The sequence below is a fragment of the Neofelis nebulosa genome, chromosome 4 (assembly GCF_028018385.1).
Source record: "Neofelis nebulosa isolate mNeoNeb1 chromosome 4, mNeoNeb1.pri, whole genome shotgun sequence".
Classification (NCBI taxonomy): Eukaryota; Metazoa; Chordata; class Mammalia; order Carnivora; family Felidae; genus Neofelis; species Neofelis nebulosa.
This window is the reverse complement of record NC_080785.1, coordinates 127591117-127597116: the sequence shown is the minus strand read 5'-3', so window position 1 is coordinate 127597116 and position 6000 is coordinate 127591117.

Sequence of the window (6000 nt, the reverse complement as noted above, 5' to 3'; positions counted from 1 at the left end):
GTCATCATGGCAGCTTGAAGCCTCAGGAGAGGGACGGGCATTATCAATCATGCCCCAAACAAAGGGAAGAGAACATAAGATACAGACCTGTGACTTCTCCAAGAATTACCTCCTATCTATTAGTTCATTGCATTTGCTTTCTCCAGACTGACTCATCTCAAGAATGTCTCAACACGTTGGCATTCTTACATTTTGTCTCTTGTCCAAAATTCTTCCCCTTGGTAGAATCAAGGGGTAGGGTGGAATTTCTAAAGTTGAACCATCCTGGTTTCAGCTTTCTACTTAGACTTTATAAATAAAGCAGCTCTAAATAAATAAAGGGGCTCCCTTTTTCAAAGAAGATAGCCATTCTTTTTTCATTTGTTTATTCACTGACAGCATATTAGCTGAGTTCCTACTACATAGCTGGCACTTTGCAAGGTACCATTAATATTACAATGCATGAGATAGGAGCACTGTGCCTGCTTTTATGGAACATGTCCAGGTAATGGGGGAGCTAGACCTTGGCAAAATAAATAAATGGATAAAATAGTGACTGCTCATAGAGTGCTACTCAAGGGCTGGCACTTAGAATGCTTTACCCTCTGTAGATCCCCACAACTCAGTGAAGTGTAGGTGATTCTGTCCTATTTCAACCAAATTATCAGAAGTCATAGAGTTCTAAAGTATTGGAGCCTGGATCCCATTTTCATGGCTTACCTTCTTATGGTCAGTGCTCAGAAGAAAATCACTGGGTGCCCAGGGAGCCTGCCATCGATTAAGGTTTGACACTTCCCCAGAAAACCAGAAACCCACAGCCTAAATCATGACAACCAATTCCGTAGCCAGGCTGCATGTTGCATTTCATCACCATGGTAATGAGATGCATTTCTCACTAACCTCTCCCTAGACCTCCCCAGATCTCCCATCCCCAGGGGAGCTCCTTGAAGATCATTTATGAAAATCAGCAGTAAGCACCAGTGGCCTTTTGAAACCTCTCAGTGAGTGCTTAATGCAGTAATTGTTTACTCTGATTTGTAATGAGAGAGAATAACCTGGTGATGTTAGTGACTGATTAATTTTCCTGCATGTATTCCAGAGCAGAAGGCACCTTGAAGAGCGAGACTCATTTTCTCCTCCTGCGGATTACCCTGTCTTGATTCATGCAACCACACTGTACCCCACCGGCACACCTCAGATCACAGCTTGCCTTGGATTTGCATAATATGAAATTACTTAGCTAAATTATTATCACATGTAGGATCTGTTATCACTTTCTTACCTCCGAACCGGTGAAAATGTTGCCATGGAATCACTAGTATAAAGGAAGATGTCTGTGGGTTGCTGGTTTATTTAGAGGATGAATGGACAGAGTTTTATTTTTCCCCTTTACGACAGACACACAGAAAGCAGCTAGTATTTACGGGGCTCAGAGTGGCCATTTTGAAATTGCCAAGAAGGAATATAAATACTGAACAGATGTAGTAGGTCATGGGATAAATAAGACAATGAGGCTTCTATGAAATCAAGCTAGTGTGTTCGGGGCAGGAGGAATTTCTCAGATGTGTGTATGTGCCTTCCTATTTGGAAACGGCTTGTTTACACCAATTGGGCTTTTGTTACAGGGCAGCATGTGTGATGCTGGAGAACTGAGGCCTTGTAAATTGGCCCTTACCAGCTGCTTTGTCTTGTCTTCTAAATTGCTTGAAAACCTATTAAGATATATGACCCACATAAAAGTAGGACCAGAGGGTTTCTGTATCATGGCCCTTGGGGATCAGATTTTACTTTATCGCCCATTAATGCAGAAGGGATTTCATCAGTCGGCTTACCTTCTCCCACCTCCAGGGGTTATAAAAATCCTAAAGATTAGCCTCTCTAGCATATTAGCGAAGATGTGAATACCTAGACAGCCGTTTGACAGACAGGTATGCAGGGATTTAAGGGATAGATGCAACGTGGGTCATGGGGTAGAGATATACCAAGTTTGTGGAGAACTGGTTGGCCCGAAAGGGCCTCAAAATATTAGACAATTAGCCCCAGAATTAAAAATATGTGAACAGATCTTTGTTACTAACTTTCTAATGAGGTGGCTGTCCTTTGTTTTTCTTACAAAGCAGGAAGGCAGTCTCACATCCTCTGGGCATCCTGTTCAAGGCATCTTTGCTTCCAGTGTTGATTTCTGTGGCCTGGATCATGCTGCTGTCACAGCTTCTTAACCAAGTTTACACGTTATGTGTGCTCAGAATGAACCACAATGCCATCTTGTTTCACATGATGACAGGAAGCTAAGTCTTGCCATCTCTATTCAGGCAGGAGAAAAGAGGTTTCAACTATGAGCTTCTGTATTTCATTCATTCATTCATTCATTCATTTATTTATTTATTTTAGAGACAGTGAGTGAGCAGGGCAGAAGGGCGAAGGGAGAGAGAGACAGAATCTTAAGCAGGCTTCATGTTCATCATGCAGAGCCTGATGCGGGACTCAATCCCACAACCCTGGGATCATGACCTGAGCCAAAATCAAAAGTCAGACGTTCCACGGACTAAGCCACCCAGGTGTCCCTGAGCTGGTGTATTAATTAATGAAGGCAGATGGCACCAACTGCTGGCCTGCTGGCTGGGTTAGACCTGGCAACATGTTTTGTTGGGCTTGTGCTGTATTTTAAAACTGTTAAATTTCCAGTGTATATAGATCGGGAGATTCCACCAAAAACAACAGGTTTCCTAAGGGCTTTTGACAGCAGTCTTCACTGTTCCCTGTGATTATACGTACTCTTGCTTCATTCCTTTATGTTACTTCCTGGCACCCGTGAACATTTCAGTTTTTCATAGCAGAGTATGCCAACTGCATTGTTCTGGCTTTTTCTCAGTGTTCGTGCCTGAAAACTGTTGATGGGTCCATCAGCCCTCTATTCCACTCTTATCTACCCCTCAGGGATCACCTTCAACCTCATCCCTAGGCTTCTCTGTGCCTCACTATCCCAATTTCTGCTGCTGCCCCGGTCTCCCTTCCTTTCCCAAGGACGCCACGGAGAGTTAATAGAAAGGGTTTGTAAGATGCTCTAAGCTCTCAGGGACAAATGCACCACTGAGGCCAAACACATTGTGTTGTTCCTGTTTGTATGGGTGGTTTTCATCTTGCCTCTGAGAGCTGGTCTGGGGCTTCCTCCCGCTTTGGCTGTGTTGTCTGCTCTGGGATCAGAGGAGATGCAAAGCGCCATCGCTCCCTCCACCCCTTTGCCCGCCCCCCCCCTCCCCCCCGCCGTGGCACAAGATTGGCAGCCCTGACTCTGCAGCCTTGCATTTATTAGTCCGGGAGATGACTGCCCTCCGTTTATCTGTGACTGGGCTCTGCTTAAAGAGGGTGGCTTCCTGCCAAAATGAGATGCATGCCTAATGAACTTGAATGCTCAGAAGCCTGGGTCTCACAGAATCCCTCCACATTAGCCTGCAGCCACTGGAAAAAGTGGAGAAGATTCCAGAAGGTTAATATTGATTGAGTTAACCTCTTGAATTAATTTTCCATGCACATAACTCCACTCACAAAATTGCAAATCCTTATTTTCTAAAAACCGTGCATTAGGAATTGAGATGGGCACTTGCTAGTCTCACCTTTTCTAGTAGAATTATAGTTTGTTTCTTGTTTTTCTTTCTTTTCTTTTCTTTTTTTTTCCCATGAGAAAAAGACAAGTATGAATGTGTGTAGAAATGTGGCAGCAGTGGGGGAGAGTGTTATATTCATTTCTAATCTTGAAGCAATTCTTCTTTTGTAGGGAGGGAAATGAAGCTATTTTGAGTTTCTAATCTGGAAGTGAATGCTAGGTTCAGAGTCCACAGTTGTGCCTGTATCAAAGTAGGAAATTGGAAAAACAGAGAAATAATGGCTGCATAGATTTCTGAGCTCACCTTGGCTTCTCAATCCCATGGAAGATTAGGTGGTAGGAGCAGAATGAGTCCTCAGATTGAGTGATTTCAGGCTGTGTAATACCATGTTATGGGCTTTGTGGGAACACAACTGACGGTTTGCAAAATATAGTGGCTGCTAAACCCAAGTGTCTGAAAGATGACAGATCACAGCCTGTCCATTGGTGACCCTGAAACGACAAAGCCAGAGCAGCCACCCGGCCCCATTGTTAACTCTTTGATTTACATGTGGGAGGCTTCGCTCATCTCATTGGCAATAAAGTCGCGATAATGTGGTCCCTGACCTCACCAGCACACCCAATAAGCCCCTTTTCCCCCAGTGCATTAGCCACACACCAGGAGGAAAATTAGTGCACTGAAGCAGGGATTTGCCAAATGTGTTCCCTGGGGAGTAGAAAGAGTTAATGCAATTTTCCAACCTGCCTAATTTACTCCAAGAGGGTATTATGTCCTCTGAGAGAATTGTAGTCAATGTGTGCCTGCAGAGAAGCGGGGGGAGCAAATTTAGGGAAAATACATAAATGATTCCCAGCCCTTTCCCAATATCACATTACAGTACATTTGCATATAACTTTTCTTAGCCTACAAGTGCTTTGACATTCCGACAGTCTTTCAAAATAGATTCAATTTTTTTTTCCTTTCTATTTGCAACCGCCTGTGGGGTGTAGAAGAAAGAGCCCAGAGAACCAGTACACCCTAGTTACAGTCTTAGCTCTGCGCTATCTTGTTGTGCCTGAGCTGGTCACTTCTCAGCTTTTTCAACTGTAAAATAAATAGTTTGAGTCAGATGTTTTCTAAGGGTCATTATGCTTTTATGATTTAGTGCTGTAGATGTTTGTAAATATTAATGCTTGGAGCACCTCTTTATCACAACATTTTTAAAATGCATGTAGCATCTTTTCTCCTCATTACTCAAGGCACTACCTAAAACAAATTTATGCGTTCCTCCCTCGTGGAATACTTAAGAACAAATGAAGCTGGTGAGGCTGCCAGGTCACATTTACCAGCAGCTCACGCAGCATAATTGGGGCCACCTTTAACTGCAACCACATTTGAACTCTGAGAAAGGTTTGTGGCCCACAGACCTGGCCACTCGTGACTTCTGACTCTTTTCATCTCCCATTATATTCTGATGAGTGACCCCAGTGCCTGTCGGAAATCCTCAGAACTTAAATATATCCAAGCAGGCAGGTAGAATCTTTAAAAGCTGACTCTAAAAGATTTTTAAAAGGGGGTGGTGGCGGCTATAATTGTAGCACCCGAAGCTCTCTCTCAAAAATGGGAAATTTCACAAGCTTTTCCAGTTTTGTGGGTGAGAGCAAGATAAACAAGGAACCAAAAAAAAAAAAGAAGAAACTTACTCATTTTGTTTTTCAAAAAATGAGTAAGTTTTTAAAAATTTTGTACTAAGTCCAAGATCTAGTTTCCTGTAGTTGATCCTTGACATTCACTTTGATATAGTAGCCATAAGCCACATACAGGTGTTGAAATTTGGGTGAATTGAATTTATATAAAATTTATATAAAATAAAAAAGATTGGGGTGCCTGGGTGGCTCAGTCGGTTAAGCGGCCGACTTTGGCTCAGTTCATGATCGCGCCGTCCGTGAATTTGAGCCCCTCGTCGGGCTCTGTGCTGACAACTCAGAGCCTGGAGCCTGTTTCAGATTCTGTGTCTCCCTCTCTCTGACCCTCCCCCGTTCATGCTCTGTCTCCCTCTGTCTCAAAAATAAATAAACGTTAAAAAAATATTTAAAAAAATAAAATAAAAAAGATAAAGGTTCTCAGTCATACTACACAGTTCAAGTGCTCAATAGTCTCACATGACTAGTGGCTACCATATGGGACAGTGCAGATATGTAACATTCCCACATCACAGAAAGTAATAGACAGTTCTCAAAAAAAGTGGATGAATGTTTAAACCTTGAGGAGCTCTTTGTTATGTTTTTGTTTTTATCTTTCCCATTTAATCGTTCATTCAAAATATATTAGTTTAAAGGCGGTGTGCTAGATGTCAAAAAAAATTATCCCACCTTCTGAATCTTTATTGTAGATTAGATGTTATGCAAAGTACTTCCCAATACATTATCTGGATTTC